The sequence below is a fragment of the Triticum urartu genome, chromosome 2 (genome assembly GCF_003073215.2).
Source record: "Triticum urartu cultivar G1812 chromosome 2, Tu2.1, whole genome shotgun sequence".
NCBI classification, from domain to species: domain Eukaryota; kingdom Viridiplantae; phylum Streptophyta; class Magnoliopsida; order Poales; family Poaceae; genus Triticum; species Triticum urartu.
The window spans coordinates 224,476,621-224,498,397 of record NC_053023.1 but is presented as its reverse complement, the minus strand read 5'-3'; positions in this window follow the sequence as shown (position 1 = coordinate 224,498,397).

Below are 21,777 nucleotides of genomic sequence, written 5' to 3'. Positions count from 1 at the left end.
CAAGAATCCCCCCCCCCGACTGGTGTTTTCCACTGAAATTTCCAGTCGAATTTCAGTTTCCTTTATATTTTTAGTGTATTTTGTAGTCTATTATCAATGTACTTACCTTGTAACTATGTAATTATTCGGTAATATCAGTGTATTTATAGTCTAATATCAGTGCATTTACATATCAGTGTACTAACTATGTAATTACACTGTAGTATCAGTGTACTTACACTGTAAATCACAGTGTAATTTCAGGTTAATTTTACACTGCAATCCTAGTGATTTCAGCATGTGGTTAGTTAGTCATGTAAGTGGATCTCTCTGTATTGTAGCTCAAATTACTGTGGATCTTACCCATTTCAGTGTAACTACTGTAATATGTTTCCAGAACCTTATGGTCCCTGCTTTCACAGTGTGATACTCCCATTTTACAATGTAATTCTCCCATATTTTTTTTGTAATTACTGTGTAATATGTTACTAGTAGTATGATTGTGTAATTTACAGTGTTATACTCCCATATTTACAGTGTAATTCTCATAATTCTCCCATGTTCGTAATTACTGTGTAATCTGTCCTAGTAGTATTGTGTAATTTACAGTGTAGTACTTCCAAATACTGCCAGAATTACAATGTAACTTTCCTCCTAGAATTACTGTGTAATTTATCATCCAATTACAGTGTAATTTGTCGTATCAGTGTTGTGTAATTTTCTCTCTGATTCCAGTGTAAATCCTGATTACAATGTGCTGAGATATGCAAGTTTTTTCAGTGTATTCATGCCATAGAATCACTGTGTAATTTGTCCTAGCAGTTACACAGTAATTTAGCCCAACTACTCATGTATTTTACACTGTATATGCCCAGATTTACAGTGCATATGCACTAGAATCACTGTCTAGTATGCCCAGATTTACAGTGTAATTATGCCCCGATTTACCTATTTTTTAGTGTAATGTTCATGCTTTAGCTCTGTAATTTTCCGTTTTTTTAGCTTCAGAAAGTCGCTCACCAGGACGTTTCGTTAGTGTCATCTTTTGAGAGTGCATATCCTATCCGTGAACCATTCGTGTCTAATGACTTTGCGGAAGATGGATCATATCCAATGTCTACGGTAGTTATATTTCTGTTATTTTTTTTCTAGTTATATTTTCTTTTTGAGTTTATGTAATCAGTTTATTTATTTTGGCTTGTTGTCTTTTTCCTTTTTTCAGGAACTTTCTGGTGATGAAGGAGCCTTTGACAAAGCTCTTTTCAAGTTCTATGTTAATCAAGTTGGTTATCTATTTTCTTTTTCTTGTTCTTTGTTGTTTTATGTTGTTGGTTATTTTCTCTTGTTGAGGTGACTTTTGTCTTTATGTTTTTTCAGAAAGTAAAATCACCGAAGAGGAAGTTATCATCTGCTGGTAGAAGAAATGTGGTTAGTCCTTTTCCTCTTGCCATGATGCTCTCGTTCAGTATTAGCTTGTTCATCTTATTATTTACTTTTTTGAGTGCACTTATTTGATATCTGTTTCCTTTTTATTTGTGGTAGAGGCAGAGGCGGTCTACTGATTTCCCTACTTGTCCCTCCTTTTTCACTCATGACCATCACCACTTTACAATCTGTCTTTGCAATGACTGTTGTCTTTCTCATAGGGACTATGCAATCTTTGTCCGCTTCCTTCCTCTTGCCCCACTTGTTGCACTTCATAGTTATTCTTGTCACCTCATTGTTCCTTTTTTGCTTGTTGTTCTTGATGCTGCTACTGTAGCCACTGAGAATCCAGCAACTTTGGAGTAGAAATTGATATATTCCTGGCCTTCTTCCTTTGTTTTGAACTGCATGCCTATGTGTGGCCTGAAGTTGCTGCTAGTGTTCATTAGATTGCCCTCTGATGCAGCCTCTTGCTCATTTTGCAGGAATCTCTCAATGTCTTATTCGTCGAGGTATTCATTGTCATCTTGTTCATGTGAGTGCTCTGATCCTGGTATTTCCGTTTCTTCATTGTTCTGGCAACTGTTGTTTTCTCTTGTTGCTGCTGAACTGGGGTCATCATCTTCAGCCACCTGCATTCTTAGCAATTTGCTTCAGTATTTTATTTCTTACTAGTTTTAACTTCTATGGTATGTATATTTGTTACTGAATTTTGGTCTTTTACCTGTTCCAGATTCATGGTGCCAAAAAGGTCTGCATGCCAGGGGTTTTGTTCTGTTGCACCTTCTTCGGTTGATGTAGTTTCAGTTTCCATTTCGTCGAATGTCTGCAGAATAGTACTAAAGCTGTAAGTAGCTCTCTTATTCTTGTCATATCATGATAGTTTATCCAAATTTTTGTCACTTACTGTTATGAGTTCTGTTACTCGGTGCACCTCCATTTGCTGAATGTACCTGTAAGAAACATGCTCATAAAATATAGTTATTGTTGTATTATCACAACAAATGAAACCCATCTCTTTTCCAAGAAGCTGTAAAAGTAGTACTGTTTTCATAAGAATATTTTTCTTACCTTGTATATAATGTCTGGTTGTAGGAGCGCAGTAAAAGAAAATGATTCCTGCAGTTTTTGTGTGTGTCAGATTTTGTTTTTCATGTACTTGGCATTCTCTTTTAAGTTTTTGACATCTAGTGGTACTTACATTTAGGATAAGATCTTCCTATGACATTGACAGTAGTTCGTCTTCTGTTATTGTCCTTGTCATGTCCCCATCTGCATTTTTTGGAAAAGAAATGTGTGTTAGTACAGCAAACATATGTATAGTCCAAAGGAATTACAGTGTAATTCCTGTAATCTCTAGTACAGTCCAAAGAATTTACACTGTAATTCTAGGGGGATTTCCCCATCTGTCGATGAATTACAGTATAATTCGGAAAGTTTCTGCTAGTGTAAAAATTGTGTTACATTCCATTTCCCCATTTCCCTCTGTAATTCATTGGCAGTTTTACATTGTAATTCGTTTTGAATTTTTACCCTGTACACTTTAACACTGCCAATTACTATAATTGCTACGGGATTTACACTGTAATTATTGTTGTATTGCAATTTATTCCATAGGTAGTTTCAGTGTAAGTTGATAATTTTCACTGTATTTCATTGGTAGTTACACTCTAGGTTTGTTACCATTTTAGTCAGTACCCAGTTTTTTAGTGTAAGTTGGCATGGTTTTGCTACTGGCCTGTCTATTGTCATTTCAGGCATAATGTGTTGTTGCCGTGTAATTTCTTCATCTATGCAAGTTTTTTCTACTGCTACTGATCAACTATTTGCAGAGTATTAAGTTTGCTCTACTGTTGTTGTTTCTTATCCTGGTATCTAGTTTCTCTGATAAGGCACGCAACCAACAGGTTCGTTTTTGGCAGATATTTCCTTGTAAGAGAGGTGAAGCTGGTGAAGAAATGAAATACAAGGGGGTAGCAATAGATTTGTTTCCGACCCGTTGATCGTCCTGGGATTTCCAAAATTGTGTGGATGTTGTACGTCCTTGTTGCTCTTCAGGTACAACTTCTTCTCCAGGTTCACACCCCTCTCCCATGGCTGCCTTCCTGGCATGACTTTGATCTGCAATTTATTCTTCTCCCTTCCCTTCTTCCATGGCTGCCAACCCTAATTTTGTTTCTATGTGCTGTGTGTTTGGTGAGATTTATGATGTTATGTAGGAGGGGTGGAGAGGGGTTTCCCTTCCTTTTCCATGCGTAACAAGTTGATGGCAAGCAGGGAAGTTGTGGCCAGTTGTTAGTTGTAGTCCACCGAGGGTTTGGTGGGGCTAGATTGCTGGAAACCGGGTCAGGGTTTTACCCGACCCGTTTTTGCTGAAATACAGAAAATAAAGTGGCTGGTGGGAGGGTTTTTTGGGACATACATGTGTCATCTGTTTATTTGCTACGAAATTTGAATGTTGTCAAATTGAAAAATAGTCGAATGTCAAATAGACAGTCCCTATTCTAATGGTATTTTTTCTAGAAAAAGGGAAATATTTCTGACCACTACATAATTACGATGCACACAACCATACATTATTAATGCTCGAGTGACTAGCTCCAGCATCGGAGTATACAAAAAGAACATCGTATAAAAGTAGCCACAATCGGCGAAAATTAGAATATATGCCTACAAATAGCCTACTATTGACCGCCATCCAAACTTATATGTATCTCGTGCTATCATCCCCCATTAGTTGCATCCAGATTTCGCCATTCTAACCAGGGGTAAGTTGTAATATGTGTTACTTGTTGCAATGCACATCTCAAACTTTGACTACGAAAAATTCATAGGAATAAAATTGGTACACATTATTATTTTTAGTTGGAATTGATACAGAATGTTGTTATTTTTCTTTAACAAAAGTGCTCGCGGAAAAATATACAAGCAAAAAAAAGTGTTCCTGTGAAAGTTTAGCTATTTGATAATGACACATTACTCCTGACTCTTTAGATGTTGGATCATACATGAGTGGTAGGGGGTTATGGATCTTGCGCCATATGTATAGGTGTTTCCTTTGGGAATAAACCATATCTTGGCTTTTCTCTCGTATTGCTTGTGTTCTTGTTGCGGCAGTGGTGATCAGGATAAACACTACTGAAACTGGCCTGAAGGTCGAAGGCGGATGATAGAAGAAGGGGATGGTGGTGCAATTTCTTCCACAACTTCCTTTAGGGTTTCTCTTGTCGATATGACTTGCTCCGCTGCTGGAATTTCGGGCCGGAGGTCACCCATTCGGAGCTCGGGCATCAGGCATTAATTACTTCTTTCTTTGAGTCAGGTGTGAGTTGAATTTGTTTTATTTCTAATGAGGCTTTGGGTCATTCGAGGACATTCCCCTATTATCCTCATGGCTTGCAAAATCATGTTGTGAAACAAACAAAATTGAAAGATACCGGATATGCTGAAATTTAGGACTTGAATACATTGTTATAACATCAATCAATTAATGATGATTCATAGATGGATAATGGTGTCATAAACTCATAATGCCTTAGCTCAATTCAGTTAGAGGCTCCTAATGCACAAGGCATTGAACGGAGTTTTAAGTAATCGGTCGGCTAGTTCAAGTGTAACATAGCCTGATAGCATCTACGCCCATCACCCAATTCCCTTTTGTCGAAGCAAGGTTAATTGCAATGCAACACACAGTTGGGCGTGAACAGTTGGATGAATTGGCATGACTCAAGCAGACAACTGGGTGGAATAATCAGAGGTTCATATGAAAGTTCTAAGACAACAATAGCGCCAAAAGATGCAAAACCAATATGCATGTTGTAGAGATAAATTTTTTGTGCATAATCATCTATATCATGTTGTCCCGTCTTGTTGCGCGATTGTGCCAACTTCCAATTTCAATATCTACATTTCAGATTGTAGGAAAGAGGTACACACATGAAAAGTTTGAAGTAATATTGTAGTGATCACAATGGGAAAATTAGCACTTCAGCGACTTAACCTCAACAATGCATGCCCCGACTAATATAAAAATTCAATAAAATATATTGCAAGATTATTAACTGCACAGTGGTCAAGACAAGACATCAATGTTTACAAAGCATCCTGAGTATTTTCTGATGCGGAGCATTCTACGGACATCACCATGTCAAAAGTCTGTTTGGCAAGTGACACGTGCGACATCCACTTCACATACATAAAGATGAATCATCTCCTTTACACATGCTCACTTGGCCCTTCAAGGATGGTATACTACTTGACACTTCTCCCGTGTGCATGCATAGGTATTGTCGGAGCTTCATGGATGATGAGGAGGAGTTCAAACACCAGGGAACAACTACACCGTCCATGAGGTGATCATGGAAGCGATGATGGAAGAAGACGGAGTTGCTGAAGTTACAGCGGCCGGACATCCGACACCTGTGCAGAAGAGGAATGAGCTGCGCCAACAGGTGGCTGAAGAGCTTCAGCGGTCGGACATCCGGCCACCCTCGTACATCCGGCCCCTACCCGGATTTCTGTCCCAAAGAGTACAACAGCAAAGGCTAACAAATGGCCGGACATCTGGCATGCCCCCCAAACATCCGGCTCCTGCGGCGCATCCACGACCAAGTGTCCATGTAACCTCTCTCCCTGACCCTTGCTTCACCTAGACTATAAATAGACCACCCCCTCCTCTTGTTAGGGTTAGCAAAGCAACAACTCAGATTTGTGAGAGAGCTTTGCTCATCTACCACCTCTCCCATGGAGATCAAGACCCCTATCTAGGGAAAATCCTTTTGTACTTGAACGAATTTTTAGATCTCTCGGGTACAACACACATGGCATATACATCATAAAATTCTCACTCCTCATGTCATCTAACTTGAAATTGGAAACTTGGTTGTCATGTTACCAGAGAAAACATTAATGTAGACTGATGGTTTCTGCTGAAAAGTTAAAAAAAGTTATGAGCACCAACCATTATCAAATTCTTAAGTAACACATGAAGTTACATATTGTTTGTAATAGTGTAGGCACTCAAGCTAGGATTTATTTTCTTCATCCAGAAGAGAGCTTCTTTCTGGTAGGATTTTCAAATGAAAACAAGAGTATGTGGCGGATATGCTTCCTGCATACACCAAATATTCAAGATGGTAAATTAGTTCCCATGGAAATAGGATAGTGTGAGTAAGATTGGAACTATAAGGGCACTACTATTGGAGGATACTACCACCTGGTTCCCAAAAACAACAAATCTGTGTAAATACTAAAGGGTAAGAAGGCCTTTTACTCCTACTTGAATCAGTGAAAGAGAACGAAGAACGTAGTTACCTTGACAGGGATTCAGAGAGAAGCATGTTTCAGTTTGGTTACCTACAGAGAAAACTCATAAGTTATTCTACATTCCATGGATACAAATAATAATGTTGGAACTTGGAAGGGCGTGTTCAAGTAGTAGTCCGAGAAATAGTGTCGCAATTGAGCACAACCATTACGATTAAACGTTGAAGTTGTACAACTTTGCACTGTCGCGAGAATTTCTACTATAATCACCAAACAAGGTTAAGAATGATCATTACTACTACAAAGTTGATGAACTGATTATCCTGATTGATTTTTAGTCCTTTCATTGTAACAAAAGCATCTTGCAAAATAGTAATAGGCGAATGCAGCCACAACACCACCCTGAGTATTCATCTAGAAATATGTATTTGTTGCAAAATTGACTGATATTCACCATTGTGTATTAAAGCTACAAATATAATGAGCATGCATGAAGGGAATCAAAAGATGGGATCTACATTTATCTTATTATGTCTGATCATGTCTATTCATTACCGATAGGAAAACAATATCACACATAAGTTGCTTCTTGCTTTCAAGATGAGAGGATGCTTCGGAGGATGATTCAATGGAAAGGTACATCAATCAATTACCATAATTAGATTGTTGTGACGCTTTGAGTGTCGGATGCTTATCTCGCAAAATTAATTTATGATCTCGCTTACTCCGAGTACTCGCCAACCCCTGCCTTAACCGCTACAACTCATGCACATACAATTGCATCGGTGGCGGAGGACTCTGAGTGGGGAGGGGGCTTGGTTCCCAGAGGGGCTTGTTGGCGTCAATCCAGACCTCTAGGAGGCGGAACTCATGGGCATCTTTGATGTAGTTCTTAAGATGGCTTCAAATAAAATCGTGGTTGTGCAGTGACATCATGAAGTTGACGTGGGGGCGCGACATGCTGCAACGACGCGGAGTTGAGGTAATCAGGCGTGTCAGGCAGCGGCCGTGGCAAGGTGAATCCGGACATGTGGCAGTGCATAAGTGAGGATGTGAGGGCGGTCGGTGCTGGCGACGGCCGAGCCGGAGCGACGGGTGGCAGTGAGGCCGTTGGGGTAGCGTGGGAGGCGAGAGACGGCAGCGGCAAGGGTTTGGGGCCGGGTGAGGCAAGTTGTGGTCAGTCATGGGTGAGGCAGATAGGATCTAGGTAACTGTCTTTAGCGCTAAATACAGAGGCATACACCTAATGGCTTGATGCTCAACATCAGAAGGATTTTGATGTTAGATTGTTTGATTAGATGGATGATATGTAAAGTGTCTGCCGTATGTGGTGCTTTTATAGGGGTAGTAGATATGCCCAATAGGTTGAAAAAATAGCTGAATTTTTTAATACCAACCTCCATCGCTGCAATTGCTTGGCCACCCCTGGGAAATGTTAGTTTGGACAGGGCCAGAGGTGATCCTATTTTAGCAAAGTTTATAAAAAAATATGTTTCAAGCAGAAAACTTAGCAAGAAAACATTTTAGTTTTTTAATGTATAAGTATTGGGTAACTTTTTCCTCCCCTCTTGCAAGGCGGCTAGGGGAAAGCATTTCTCCCTCGATCTTCGTCGGTGAGCTTGTGAATTTTCCACCCCTATGTTTGTCGCTTCGATGAACGGTGAGAGGGAGAAGAATCCTGGTGCCTCGGCTTCAGCTAGTATATACATTGCAGTTTAGTCCTCGCAGGGGCCCATTCAGATAGATGGCGGCATTTCTTATTCAAGTCCGTCTTTCAGGCTTCGACCCTTCTCAAGTTTGTTTGTCATGATAGACTAGATAGAGCTCTGACATAGATTCCTACCAGCTCCTTGGGCGGTGAGGTTAGAGTTTCTCTTCGAGTGTATGCGGCGGTTAGAATTGATGTTGAGTTCTTTGGATCAATTCAAGGTTTCATTGGTGGCGACAGCGGCTCTAGTGCACTATTCTTTAGGATGCATGAAGACTTCCCGACTATCATCGACAAGGCCAGTTCAGCTCTGGCATGTGAGCGACGATAACGACTCGTTCTGGTGGGGGCATTGGTCGTTCAATGGTTTAGGGATCTTGACGTATTTTATTATATTTCAGGCATTTTTTTACTTCTGATGAATCTTTATAATTGATGCGAGTCCTTTTCAAAAAGGTATTGAGTAGCCTAGACATTAACTTTCATTAATTGAATAAGCACTCACTATCTGTGTGAAAATCACACATTGTATTTCTGAAACATGTTTACAACAAAATAACCAGTTTTTTTAATGTTTATTTAGGTGCACATAAGCTTGGGGCCCTCCCTGGTTAAAATTTCAGTTTCACATTTTTGTGGGAACCTTTTGTAGAGCTATGGGTAAGGCTTGTTCTAGTCCTCCTCTGCTCACATATAAATTGTCATGATAACGCAACCACCGATCTCTCCTCCCATTCTGTCACATTCAAGTATTTAGTCATGGTTTTATACAAGTTCTCTTTCTCCCACTTATCGAAGGGGGTACTACAGAGACTAGAGTACCTTATATCCAAGTTCTTCTAGTTGTGTGATAATAAAACAAAGAAATGTTGGCTAGCTAGGTGAAACTTTCTGTGTCAGCCCAAAAGTCAGGGGTTCTAATAGAGACTAAAAGCATTGTCATTCTTAGTAAATGGATATACAAACTCTTCAGTAAGAATGTGATGTGTGTGTGGTGGTGGGGTGGGGGTTAAATATATAGGTCCCAAAATCATTTCTCAACTTTATTGATATCCCGGTGATTCCTATTTTTGGTATGATAATGAAGATACATGAATTGTTTTTCTTTCAATTTGACACTTTGTAGGTTAGGGATGGTTCCCAAGTTAGAATGTAGGAGGACACCTAGCCAAGGGCACCCCATTTATGAAGCAATATCCTTAGTTGTAACGATTTATACTTCATTTTTTAACTGTATATTTGCAATGTGGTCGTTTTTTATTGAGCTATGGAACAAGTTTTAAAATGGAATTAGGCCACGGTAAAAGAATCTTGAATCAAAGTTATTTTTTACTGAAATGATTTGGTTTTACCTTTTACCCCCAAAAAATACAGTTCACACTAGATTTGCATTGTAGTCCTATTCATAACTAGATTTGTATTTGTTTTTGTTTCTCTAGTTGTGAATAAATTTTGATCTAGAAATCTTATCCAAACCATGGCAGATGCATATTGTATCAAGGTTGTCGATTTCAGACCTATAACTTTTTTTAGCAGCAGGAATTCGCTATTAAGGGCATCTCCAATGTCGACCCTCAAATCGCCCGCATACGTCCGGAAGACGCGGTCCAGACCCCGGAATCCATCCAATGTGGGCTTGTGTGGGTCCGCCGAGCTGCTCGAACGTGTTTTCTCCTATAAATTGGAGACAAAGGAGGGGGGCTTTGCGGGAATCAGGACAGCGGACACGTAGGACTCTGTCACCCTCGGCCCACCCTATCTACCCTCCCAGTCCCATTTCCTTCCACTCTGCTCCTTCTCCCCTTGCTTTGCATCTGCACCCTACACCTCCATTGTCGTTGTACATATCCGGCCACCACATAGGCATTGTCGAACGTCCACAACCAGCACTAACACTCCCGCTCGCCTCTACGATGACATTGTCCGCCGTGGAGCCGTTTGTACCCAGGTACACTCCGCCCCCTGTCTACGACCTCCTACTGGACACCATGCTCGACAGGTGTTCGGTCAAATGCCATTGAGATTTATTTTTGAATGCTATGTCATTTTTTAGAGTACGAAGGATGGCGAGTTACTCGACTATGGAGGATGAGTTGTTGTGCGATGCGTGGTTGGCCGTATCCACCGATTTCACAGGCAGGAGCAGAGGGGGGGGGCCTTCTGGCGGCAAGTGCATGAATTGTTTCTCGCTCGAGCACATTGCACCCAATGACACTTACATCATTCAAGACCACAATATGAGGTTGTTATCGTATCGCTGGTACGCTATCTAGATCAGCATCACCAAGTCTTGTAACGTGGTTCGTCAGCTCGAGGCAAGGTGGCCATTGCACAAAGCAGAGAACGAGATCATAAGTTTTGCTTCCTCTTGCTCAACTTGTTGATTGATTCGTTCACTCTATGTTGGTCTACACATTATGTAGCCCGCACACGCTACCGTGATGTACCACAGGACATAGGGACGGCCATTTACATACACACAATGTTGGATGAAGCAGAAGGGGGAGTATATGTGTGAGGGCATGATCCGTTGATAAAAAACTTGTTGGACATCCGGTTAATCTAGTCGAATTTGGGACATTGTTGTACTAGACTTAATTTGCATGCTATGTATGGATGATTTGTGCTATTTTCTATCTGAACTTTGATGAATATCGGCCAGTTTGCATGAATTTCATCTGATTAGTTAAAATACAAGTTGAAATGTATGCGGGCGGAGCTCGGCCTCAGGCTAGTCGACCAGAAAAACGAATCGCTTTCTTAAAACCCATGTACCCCTTCGCCCTAGACGTCTTTGACCAAGGCGTAGGGTTTCCTTGCCTCTCGCCGGCGCCGCCGGCGGTCTGCCTCGTCTCCTATGGTTCTTGGATCATGGAGGCGCGGTGGATCCCGGCCCTTGCCAGCGGGAGGGCTCTGTTTGTAGGTGTGTTTTAAAGTTTTTTTTGGGTTTGTGACATGCTCAGGAAGACGAGGCGGTGGTAGCTTCTTGAAGGTGGAATAAGGTCCTCCTCGCCTAGCCCCATCCCGGTGGAGCTTCTAGCGTCGTCGGAGGGCGTGTGGAGGTGTGTCTCTGGCGGATCTCATGGGATCCGGTCAGCATCTGTCTTCGGTGGATCCATTTGGATCCGGTCTTCATTCGTCGATGTACGTGTGCTTGTAGTTTGGATCCTTCTGATCCACGTTTCTCTTCATAGGCAACGTTTGTTGTTCCGGTGCGTCATTCATATGGGGCCTTAGCACGACGACTTCTCGACTGTCTACTACAACAATGTTTGCCCAACTTACATGAGGGAAGGGCGATGAAGGCAGCACGTCTTTGGCTCACTCCAGGGCTTGTAATCGTCGCTAGGTGGTCTATGGACCTGGATGTAATTGTATTTCTGGTGTCCTTTGTACTATCTTGACAGTTGATAAATAGATCAAAAGTTTTCTCAAAAAAAGTATGCGGGCAACGTTAAATGACGTCCTTTCACAACCGTGTCCGCGGTAGGATCCCCTGTCCGTGGACAAATGCGGGAGGAAATTTGTGGGTTGCCATTGGAGATGCCATAAGAACATCTACAGCCGCAGGTTGCAAACCCAGGCCCTCAAACCCCTGCAGACGCGCCCAGGCATGTCTACGGGCACTGACTGGGCACGCCTCATTTGGTGGCTTTCAAACCCGCGTCCCTCATATCCGAACCCTCAAAACTATACAAACCATGCAACACTACGTAAACACAGTTAACAACACGCAGTTCATCGGATCAACTTTCCATCGCTGGACAAAAGAAGCATAGTTCATCAGAGTTCAATGACAAATCCATACTACAAATTTAAAACATAGTTAAAATATAAACATAACATGGAAGGGCGGAGGATATCACCATTTCCACGCCGAGCCCTTCCCCATCCGGTCGTCCGCATGGTTGTGCCCCTCCTCCGTGTAGGCATCGGTGTGCGGAGGTGCGTTGTTGTCGGATCTGGAGGTAGAGCCACCCGTCAGGTCTGACTCGGAGCCACAACTCATGCCCGACAGCCTGCGGATCAGGCGGTCCTGCTCCTTTGCTTGGCGTACCGCCTTCGCCGCCGCCTCCTTGGTTGCATCGCACTCCGATATCTCGATGGCGAGTGGGAGTGTCATCGAATTCTTTTGATGGAGGCGTCGTGCATCCGTCTTCGCCGTCGTCAGAGATCGGCGGAGGACCAAAGCGAGGAGCGTGGCCTCAGGATCCACTGGTGCGCTCGAGGGTGAACGGCGGGCCGACATCGCCTTCCCCTCTCCCTCGCCCGCTGCCGCTTGCATCGAGATCCACGTGTCTCGGACTCGGGCGTCTGGGTGCGTGTCGGCCCCGACACGGGCACGAGGACCCAGCGATGGCCGGGTACCACGTATGGACCAGAGGATGGTGGATGTGGGTGATGACCACAAGTATAGGGGATCAATTGTAGCTCTTTTCGATAAGTAAGGGTGTCGAACCCAACGAGGAGCAGAAGAAAATGACAAGTGGTTTTCAGCAAGGTAATGTTTGTTGGGGAACGTAGCATGCAATTTCAAAAAAAATCCTATGCTCACGCAAGATCTATCTAGGAGATGCAGAGCAACGAGAGGGGGAGAGTGTGTCCATGTACCCTCGTAGACCGAAAGCGGAAGCTTTTGACAACACGGTTGATGTAGTCGAACTTCTTCTCGTTTCGACCGATCAAGCACCGAACGTACGACACCTCCGAGTTCTGCACACGTTCAGCTCGATGATGTCCCTCGAACTCTTGATCCAGCAAAGTGTCGAGGGAGAGTTCCGTCAGCACGACAGTGTGGTGACGGTGATGGTGAAGTCATCCGCGCAAGGCTTCGCTTAAGCACTACGTGTATATGACCGGAGGCGTAAACTGTGGAGGGGGGCTCCGCACACGGCTAACAACTGTTGATGTGTGTTCTAGCGGTGCCCCCCTCATATATATAGGTTGGAGGAGAGGAGAGGCAGCCAAGGGGGCGCCCCAAGTAGGAGGAATCCTACTTGGGCGCCTCCCAATTCAGCCTCCCCCTTCCATATCCATCCGGAGGGGGAAGGAAGGAGGAGGGAGGAGGGAAGGAAGGGGGGGGGGAATCCGTCCCCTTCCTTTCTCCCTTCTCCTCTTTCCTTCCCCCTTATTTTGGCCTACATGGGGCGCACCAGCTCCTTAGGTGCTGGTCTATCCCCCTCTTGGCCCATTAAGGGCCATGTAGTTGCCGGGGGGATGCCCGGAACCCGTTCCGATGACCCGATATGCACCCGGTACCCCCGGAATACTTCCGGTGTCCGAATAGCATCGTCCAATATATGAATATTTACCTATCAACCATTTCGAGACTCCTTGTCATGTCCGTGATCTCATCCGGGACTCCAAACAACATTCAGTCACCAAATCACATAACTCATATAATACAAAATCGTCATCAAACGTTAAGCGTGCGGACCCTGCGGGTTCGAGAACTATGTAGACATGACCGAGACACCTCTCCGGTCAATAACCAATAGCGGAACCTGGATGCTCATATTGGTTCCCGCATATTCTACGAAGATCTTTATCAGTCGTACCATAATGACAATATACATTATTCCCTTTGTCATCGGTATGTTACTTGCCCGAGATTCGATCGTCGGTATCTTCATACCTAGTTCAATCTTGTTGCCTACAAGTTTCTTTACTCGTTCTGTGATACATCATACCATAACTAACTCATTAGTCACATTTCTTGCAAGGCTTATCATGATGTGTATTACCAAGAGGGCCCAGAGATACCTCCCCGATACTCGGAGTGACAAATCCTAATCTCGATCTATGCCAACCTAACAAACACCTTTGGACATACCAGTAGAGCATCTTTATAATCACCCAGTTACGTTGTGATGTTTGATAGCACACAAGGTATTCCTCCGGTATCCGGGAGTTGCATAATCTCATAGTCAAAGGAATATGTACATGACATGAAGAAAGCAATAGGAATAAAACTGAACGATCAATATGCTAAGCTAACGGATGGGTCTTGTCCATCACATCATTCTTCTAATGATGTGATCCCGTTCATCAAATGACAACATATGTCTATGGTTACGAAACTTAACCATCTTTGATTAACGAGCTAGTCTAGTAGAGGCTTACTAGGGACACGATGTTTTGTCTATGTATCCACACATGTATCAAGTTTCTGGTTAATACAATTGTAGCATGAATAATAAACATTTATCATGATATAAGGAAATATAAAACAACAACTTTATTATTGCCTCTAGGGCATATTTCCTTCAATGTCTGCAAGTGCTGAAATTGTAAGTAACAGAGTAGTTTGATAGCAAGATATTTTGTAACGAGCAAGTAATGATAATAGTAACAAAAGTGCAGCAAGGTAGCCCAATCCTTTTGAGGCAAAGGACAGGCCAAAACGGTCTCTTATAGTAAGCAAAGCGTTCTTGAGGGTACATGGGAATTTCATCTAGTCACTTTCATCATGTTGATTCGATTTGTGTTCGCTACTTTGATAATTTGATATGTGGGTGGATGATACGTCTCCAATGTATCTATATTTTTTTATTGTTCCATGCTATTATATTATCCATCTAGGATGTTTTATATGCATTTATATGTTATTTTATATGATTTTTGGGACTAACCTATTAACCTAGAGCCCAGTGCCGGTTTCTGTTGTTTCCTTGTTTTTGAGTTTTACAGAAAAGGAATACCAAACGGAGTCCAATTGACGTGCCAATTTTTGATGATTTTTTATGGACCAAAAGAAGCCCCCGGAGTAAAAGAGTTGGGCCACAAGAGTCTCGGGCCGTCCACGGGGCTGGGGGGCGCACCCTACCCCCGGGCGCGCCGCCCTATCTTGTGGACGACTCGGGGACCCCCTTAACTTGTTCCCAACGCTGGTTATATTGTTGAATTCATTCATGATGCTACTGAAAATTATTATGAGGGGGAACTTATGCTTGTAGGAATTGAAATAATATCAAATTTCCTCTCTATGTGCTTAAAGTTTTGAAGTTATGCTTGTTTTACCTTCCTATGCAAGTTGATTCTTGTTCCCACAAGTTGTTTGCTCAAAAAATCCCTATGCATAGGAAGTGGGTTAGACTTAAATGTTCTAGTCATATTCTTCATGATGCTCTCTTTATGTTTTAATTCTTATTTTTTATGTGAGCATCATTGAAATCATCATGCCTAGCTAGGGGCGTTAAACGATAGCGCTTGTTGGGAGGCAACCCAACTTTATTTTTGTTCCTATTTATTAATAAATAATTTATCTAGCCTCTTTTACGATTGTGTTTTTTATGTTTTAATTAGTGTTTGTGCCAAGTAAAGCCTTTAAGATCATCTTGGGCAATAGTTGTTTGATCTTGTTGTAAAAAACAGAAAGTTTGCGCTCACAAAAATAATTATCATTTTTTACCACAGAGTGATAAAATACCCATTCCAATCGAAGTAGATAAATATACAAATTATCCTAGTCGTCCTAATTTTTCAGAATTTTTGGAGTTACAAAAGTATTCGAAACCTCCAGATTGCTACAGATTGTTCTGTTTCTGACAGATTCTGTTTTCATTGTGTTGTTTGCTTATTTTGATGAATCTATGAGTAGTATCGAAGGGCATGAACCATAGAGAAGTTGGAATACAGTAGATATTACATCAATATTAATTTAGAATGAGTTCACAGCAGTACCTAAGTGGTGATTTATTTTCTTATACTAACGGAGCTTACAAGTTCTCTGTTAAGTTTTGTCTTGTGAAGTTTTCAAGTTTTGGGTAAAGATTCGATGGACTATAGAATAAGGAGTGGCAAGAGCCTAAGCTTGGAGATGCCCAAGGCACCCCAAGGTAATATTCAGTGACAACCAAGAGCCTAAGCTTGGGGATGCCCCAAATGGCATCGCCTCTTTCGTCTTCGTTCATCGGTAACTTTACTTGGAGCTATATTTTTATTCACCACATGATATGTGTTTTGCTTGGAGCGTCATTTTATTTTATTTTGTTTTGCTTGCTATTTGAATAATATCCCAAGATCTGAAATTCCTAAATGTTATAGAGTCTTCACATAGTTATATAATTATTCAACTACTCATTGATCTTCACTTATATCTTTCGGAGTAGTTTGTCGTTTGCTCTAGTGCTTCACTTATATCTTTCTGGAGCATGATAGTGGTTTTATTTTGAAGGAATAGATGAACTCTCATGCTTCACTTATATTATTTTGAGAGTCTTTTAGAACAGCATGGTAATTTCCTTTGGTTATAAAATTAGTCCTAATATGATGGGCATCAAAGAGGGGTATAATAAAAACTTTCATATAGAGTGCATTGAATACTATGAGAAGTTTGACACTTGATAATTGTTTTGAGATATAAATATGATGATATTAGAGCCGTGCTAGTTGAGTAATTGTGAAATTGAGAAATACTTGTGTTGAGGTTTGCAAGTCTCGTAGCATGCACGTATGGTAACCGTTGTGTGACAGATTTGAAGCATTGGGTGTTTCTTTGATTGCCTTCCTTACGAGTGGCGGTCGGGGATGAGCGATGGTCTTTTCCTACCAATCTATCCCCCTAGGACCATGCACGTAGTGCTTGGTTTTGATGACTTGTAGATTTTTGCAATAAGTATGTGAGTTCTTTATGACTAATGTTAAGTCCATGGATTATACGCACTCTCACCCTTCCATCGTTGCTAGCCTCTTCGGTACCGTGCATCGCCCTTTCTCACCTCGAGAGTTGGCGCAAACTTCGCCGGTGCATCCAAACCCCCCGATATGATACGATCTATCACACATAAGCCTCCTTATATCTTCCTCAAAACAGCCACCATACCTACCTATTATGGCATTTCCATAGCCATTCCGAGATATATTGCCATGCAACTTTCCACCGTTCCGTTTATTATGACATGCTTCATCATTGTCATATTGCCTTGCATGATCATGTAGTTGACATCGTATTTGTGGCAAAGTCACCGCTCATAATTTTTATACATGTCACTCTTGAATCATTGCACATCCCGATACACCGCCGGAGGCATTCATATAGAGTCATATTTTGTTCTAGTATCAAGTTGTAATTTTTGAGATGTAAATAAATAGAAGTGTGATGATCATCATTATTAGAGCATTGTCCCGTGTGAGGAAATAAAAAAAAGAGAGAGAAAGGCCAAAAAAAGAGAAGACCCAAAAAACAAAAAAAGTGAAAGAAAAATAGAGAAGGGGCAATGCTACTATCCTTTTACCACACTTGTGCTTCAAAGTAGCACCATGATCTTCATGATAGAGAGTCTCCTATGTTGTCACTTTCTATACTAGTGGGAAGTTTTCATTATAGAACTTGGCTTGTATATTCCAACGATGGGCTTCCTCAAAATGCCCTAGGTCTTCATGAGCAAGCAAGTTGGATGCACATCCACTTAGTTTCTTTTGTTGAGCTTTCATACATTTATAGCTCTAGTGCATCCGTTGCATGGCAATCCCTACTCCTCGCATTGACATCAATTGATGGGCATCTCCATAGCCCGTTGATTAGCCGCGTCGATGTGAGACCTTATCCTTTTTTGTCTTCTCCACACAACCTCCATCATCATATTCTATTCCACCCATAGTGCTATGTCCATGGCTCGTGCTCATGTATTACATGAAAGTTGAAAAAGTATGAGAATACTAAAGTATGAAACAATTGCTTGGCTTGTCACCGGGGTTGTGCATGATGGGAGCATTTTGTGTGACAAAAATGAAGCATGGACAAACTATATGATTATGTAGGGATGAGCTTTCTTTGGCTATGTTATTTTGAGAAGACATAATTGCTTGGTTAGTATGCTTGAAGTATTATTGTTTTTATGTCAATATTAAACTTTTGTCTTGAATCTTTCGTATCTGAATATTCATTCCATAATAAACAAAATTACATTAAAAATTATGTTAGGTAGCATTCCACATCAAAAACTCAATTTTTATCATTTACATACTCGAGGACAAGCAGGAATTAAGCTTGGGGATTGTAACGCCCTCGATGCGGCTATATCTCCCACGTGTCGAAGCATGACTTAGAGGCATAGCCGCATTGAAAGCAATGTCGCAAGTGAGGTAATCTTCACACAACCCATGTAATACATAAGGGAAAGAGATACATAGTTGGCTTACAATCGCCACTTCACACAAATACATGAATAACACATTACATTCATCCAGATACACTCAAGGTCTGACTACGGAACCAAAATAAAAGAAGACTACCCCAAATGCTACACAGATCCCCGATCGTCCCAACTGGGCTCCACTACTGATCAACTGAAATGAAACAACACAATGAACGAGATCTTCATTGGGCTCCTCCTTGAGCTCGGTTGCGTCACCTGCACGGTTTCATCGGCACCTGCAAACTGGTTTTGGAAGTAATCTATGAGTCACAGGGACTCAACAATCTCACACCCTCGCGATCAAGACTATTTAAGCTTATAGGTAGGGTAAAAGGTAAGAGGTGGAGCTGCAGCAAGCGACTAGCATATATGGTGGCTAACATACGCAAATGAGAGCGAGAAGAGAAGGCAAAGCACGTTCGAGAAACTATGATCAAGAAGTGATCCTAGAACAACCTACGTCAAGCATAACACCAACACCGTGTTCACTTCCCGGACTCCGCCGAGAAGAGACCATCACGGTTACACACGCGGTTGATGTATTTTAATTAAGATAAACTTCAGGTTTTCTACAACCGGACATTAACAAATTCCCATCTTCCCATAACCGCGGCACGGCTTTCCAAAGTTCAAATCCCTGCAGGGGTGTCCCAACTTAGCCCATCACAAGCTCTCATGGTCAACGAAGGATATTCCTTCTCCCAGGAAGACCCGATCAGGCTCGGAATCCGGGTTACAAGACATTTCAACAATGGTAAAACAAGACCAGCAAAGCCACCGAGATGTGCCGACAAATCTCGATAGGAGCTGCACATATCTCGTTCTCAGGGCACACCGGATGAGCAAGACGTCGGGTAGGCCAGCCCAGAGTTGCCCCTGGTAGCCTCGGACATCGCTTAGTTGGACCAACACTTAGAGAAGCACTGGCCCGAGGGGGTTAAAATAAAGATGACCCTTGAGCCGGCCAACCCAAGGGAAAGAAAAGGCTAGGTGGCAAATGGTAAAACCAATGTTGGGCCTTGGTGGAGGAGTTTTATTCAAAGCGAACTGTCAAGGGGTTCCCATTATAACCCAACCGGTGTAAGGAACGCAAAATCCGGGAACATAAAACACCCGATATGACGGAAAAACTAGGGCCAGCAAGAGTGGGAACAAAACACCAGGCATAAGGCCGCCTTCCACCCTTTACCAGTATATAGATGCATTAATTAAATAAGATATTGTGTGATATCCCAACAATAAACATGTTCCAACAAGGAACAACTTCCAATCTTCACCTACAACTAACAACGCTATAGAGGTCTGAGCAAAAGCATTAACATAGCCAAACAACGATTTGCTAGGAAAGGTGGGTTAGAGGCTAGACATGGCAATATGGAAGGCACGATAAGCAAGTGGTAGGTATATCGTAGCATAGGCCATAGCAATAGATGAGCATAGGCAAAGCAAAGGATAGAAGTGATTTCCGAGGGTATGGTCATCTTGCCTGAGATCCCGCCAAGGAAGAAGAACGAGTTCCATGAAGAAGACAAACGGACCATAGTCAAACGGATCCTCAACAAAACGCCAACGTATCGGAACCAACCGAAGAAGCAACACCGGAAAGAAGCCAAACAACCATAGTAAAACCAACACATGAACATGGCATGATGCACAATCAAGTATGATGCATGTCCGGTTTAATGAGGCATGGCATGGCAAAGTGCACAAACAACCCTACAAATTAAGTGGAGCTCAATATGCAAGACGAAACACCACGTGACTTATTTAGTTCGATCTTTTTTATATACCCAACAATATTAAAAGTTGTTAAACATGGCAAGAGGGTGAAGCAAATGAAAACTAGCTATCTAGGCAAGTTTAAATGAGGCCAGAACAACAAGCAACAATTCCGGTAAATCCCCATATGCATATTTTGGTTATGGTACTGTTCTGCCCTAAACCATATTTTATATTTGTTAAACATGCAAAGAGATGCCACCGTGTTAAACTAGGCAAAATTCTACCCCATTTACATATAAAGTTTGTTACAAACCGAGTTACGGTTAAATAGTTATGAATTAAAACATTTTAACATGGCATAGGAGCAAATTTAACCAAACAACATTTTTAACATAGATGAAAGTTGGATATTATTAAACTAGACAAAATTTTAGACAAGTTTCATATATAACTTATTTACATCCAATGCACGGTTGGTGAGTTATGATACGCATGAAGAACATGGGCCTTTCTGTAAAACTGTCTTTCTATGGAAATTAAACAAATTCGCAGCAAGAAAAAAAAGACACCTTGGGCCGAATCTGGTGCAAGTTTGTGCCAACTAAAAAAAACAAAAGGGACGCTGCTGGGGGGCGTCTCACCATGGGCCAAGGCCTAGTTCAGGTGAGAGGGCGGGCTTGAGCTGGGCCTGGGAGAGGACGCTTGGGTGGCGGCGATCGAGGCCTCATGGTCCACGCGTGCGCGGTCGATGCGCGGTCGAGCGCTCGCCTCCCTCGCGCAGCAGACCGATGCAGAGGAACCAGGGGCGACGACAGGAGGACTTGGCGCGGCGGCTTGCCGGTGGGACCGGGAGGCGCTGGGAGCGGTAGGTCGGCAAGGTGGCGAGCAGATCCCGGCGGTGCCGCGCCGAACAGAGGCCGATGGAGGCGGATCCGGCGGCGGTTTTCCCTGCTGCTACTGTTGTCGTCGGCGGCGTGGACGTGCAAGGCGCCGGGAAGCATGGGTGTCCATGACTAGGGGTTGGAGCTCCTGCGGGAGGTAGTCGCCAGCAGCGAGGTTCGCCGGGGCGGCGGGTCGCGAGGAGAGGGAGCGCTTGGGCGCTGTGCTGTTGTTGTTGCTCCTGCTGGCGGCGAAGGTGAGCTCCGGCTGGCAAGGGGACTTGGCGAAGGAACGGTGACGCAGCAGGGATACGGCGGGAACGGCGCGAGAATGGAGGCAGGGCATGGATTCGGCCGGTCTTGGTAGTGTACGGCGCGGCGACGAGGACAACAGCGGCCATGGCGATCTCCTGCTATAGCAAGTACATGGACAGAGAGAGATATGAGAAAGAGCAACAGGGAAGGGAAGATGCACGGGAGGAAGGAGAGGGACGGCCTGGGTGCTGGTCTTGGCAGGTTCGGGCGGCGGATGGATCAGCACTGGCGGTGGCGCTCGGGATGAGCAGGGATCGAGGTTGGAGTTGCTTGGGGCCTCGGGCGTGGCTGCGCTCGGGAAAGGCTGGCCCGATGGGGAATTCAAGGGAGAGGAGGTGGGTGGATC